Source organism: Rhinolophus sinicus, linkage group LG12, assembly GCF_036562045.2.
Source record: "Rhinolophus sinicus isolate RSC01 linkage group LG12, ASM3656204v1, whole genome shotgun sequence".
NCBI lineage: Eukaryota > Metazoa > Chordata > Mammalia > Chiroptera > Rhinolophidae > Rhinolophus > Rhinolophus sinicus.
Window position 1 is genome coordinate 27,124,742 of NC_133761.1, and position 2,364 is coordinate 27,127,105.

Below are 2,364 nucleotides of genomic sequence, written 5' to 3' on the forward strand. Positions count from 1 at the left end.
TGTTACTTTTGTTCCTGATTCTAGAACAAATCCCATTCCTGTAACATTAAGTCAGACTGAATGTGGGGTACATGTCTTCTTTGCTCCCCTCTGCTGCTTCGACAGCATCCACCCTCTGTCCTCCATTCCATTTCCCCCTAACTTTGATTCTCGTTTCTTCAGACTGTTCCACTGTAATGGTTAATTTGGTAATATGGTTAAACAATAATGGTCAATTTGGTTAATTCAGACTGCACCACTATGACGTGTCAACTTGGCTAGGCCATGGTACCTAGATGTTTGGTCAAACACCAGTCTAGATGTTGCTATGTAGGTATTTTTTAGATGAGGTTAATGTTTAAATTGGTAGATTCTGAACAAAGCAGATTACTCTCCCTAATGTAGGTGGGCCTCATCCAATCAGTTGAAGGCCTTAAGAGCAATGATAAGATTTCTCTAGGAAGAGGGAATTCTGCTTTTGCATTGCCTTTGCACTCAAACTGCAATCAACTCTCCCTGGGTCTCCAGCCTGCCAGCCTACCCCGCAGTCTCAGACTTTTCGACATTCCAGCCCTACAATCACATGAGCCAATACCTTAAAGTAAAATTAATCTGTCTGTCTCTCTCTCTTCCTATTGTATAATTTCATATATATGTTCTGTTTCTGTGGAAAACTGTGAATGATACACCCAACTTGGGACATATGATTAGGTCACATTTAATTTTGTTTAAAACCAATCAATTCAGATCTATATTTCCATTTCTCTCAATAATGCATTTACTTCCTCAATAGAAGGTCTCTTTCCCAACCACAAGATAAGTCAAAATCTACAATAGACTGAGAAATTGAGTTATCCCACATCACTCAGCTGATGGTCATGCTTTCTGTTTCACTGAGAAAAGCAACCAGAAGAGAACTTCCCCAACCTCCTACCACCACAACTTATCCACCTACCTGCTATTGATCCATATACTCTGCCTTCCTCCCTGTGTACTCCTGTCTGAGATCAATTCCTCCACTTATCCACTGATCTCATCCCCTCTCACCTACTCCAAAAATTCTCTCTTGCCTCATCAAGTTCCCCCCTCTCTTTTGGCTCAATGGCAATAGCATACAAATATGCTGTCATTTCTTCCATCTTAAAAAATAACTTTTCCTTGTTCTGTCTCAGCTGCCACCATGGCACCTGTGAAAAAGCTTGTGGCTAAGCGGGGCAAAAAAAAAAAGGCAGCGCGTTCTGAAGTTTACCCTTGACTGCACCCACCCAGTAGAAGATGGAATCCTGGATGCTGCCAATTTTGAGCAGTTTCTTGAGGAGCGAATCAAAGTGAATGGAAAAGCTGGGAATCTCAGTGGAGGGGTTGTAACCATTGAAAGAAGCAAGAGCAAGATCATCGCAACTTCTGAGGTGCCTTTTTCCAAAGGTATTTGAAATATCTCACCAAAAAGTATTTGAAGAATGATCTACGGGATTGGTTGCGTGTAGTTGCTAACAGCAAAGAAAGTTACGAATCATGTTACTTCCAGATTAACCAGGAAGAAGAAGTGGAGGAAGATGAGGATTAAAACTCTGGAATGTTTCGTATGGATTCTTGAATAAAATTTAGGAACCAAATAAATAAATTAGTTTCAAAAAACTCTTTACTTCCACAACCCTTTTCAGCTAACATCTCAATTCTCTGTTCCTCTTTACAACAAAGCTCTTCAAAAGAGTTGGCTATACTTGCTGTCTCCAATTCCTTTTCTTCTATTCTTTTTTGATCCACTCCCTTCTGCTTTTTGCCCCCTTCACTCCATTGAATCTAATCTTGCCCAGGTCACCACAGACCTCCATGTGTAAATCTAATGGTCAATATTCAGTCCTCATTTTACTTGACTTACCAGCAGCTTAAGTCACAATTAATTGTTCTTTCCAACTCAAAACACTTTCTCTTGGTTTTCAGGATACCAACATCCTCCTAGTCTTCTTCCGTTGACTGCTCCTCAGTTATTTTTTTTTTTTTCTGATTCCTCCTCTTCTGCAAAATGAGATGGGCCCCAAGGCCAAGAGCCATGCTCTTCCTCATCTGTCCTCACTTTCTTGGTGATTTCATTCAGCCTCGTAACCCACAAGTTTGTAATCCAGCCTTTTCCCCTCTTCCCTCAGATATCCACACGACTCACTCTTACCTCTTCTCAGTCTTGACTTAAATGTCACCTTCTGACTAGGGCTTTCACTATATAAAACTGAACATTCCTCTCCTCACTGTCCCCCCACCCCACCCCCAGCTCTGGCAACCCTTCTCTCTCCCTTCTCTCTCTCTCTCTCCTACTTTATTATTCTTTATAACATTGAGCATGCTCTCACATCCCACACTTATTTCTTTTGTTGTGTGTCCTCTTCC

The 2,364-nt window shown here is 41.2% G+C and overlaps 1 pseudogene; it reads left to right on the forward strand.

The window, feature by feature from the left end:
• The first annotated feature begins 1,159 nt into the window (after window positions 1-1,159).
• Window positions 1,160-1,546, forward strand: LOC109457595 (large ribosomal subunit protein eL22; annotated as a pseudogene).
• The last annotated feature ends 818 nt before the right edge of the window (window positions 1,547-2,364 follow it).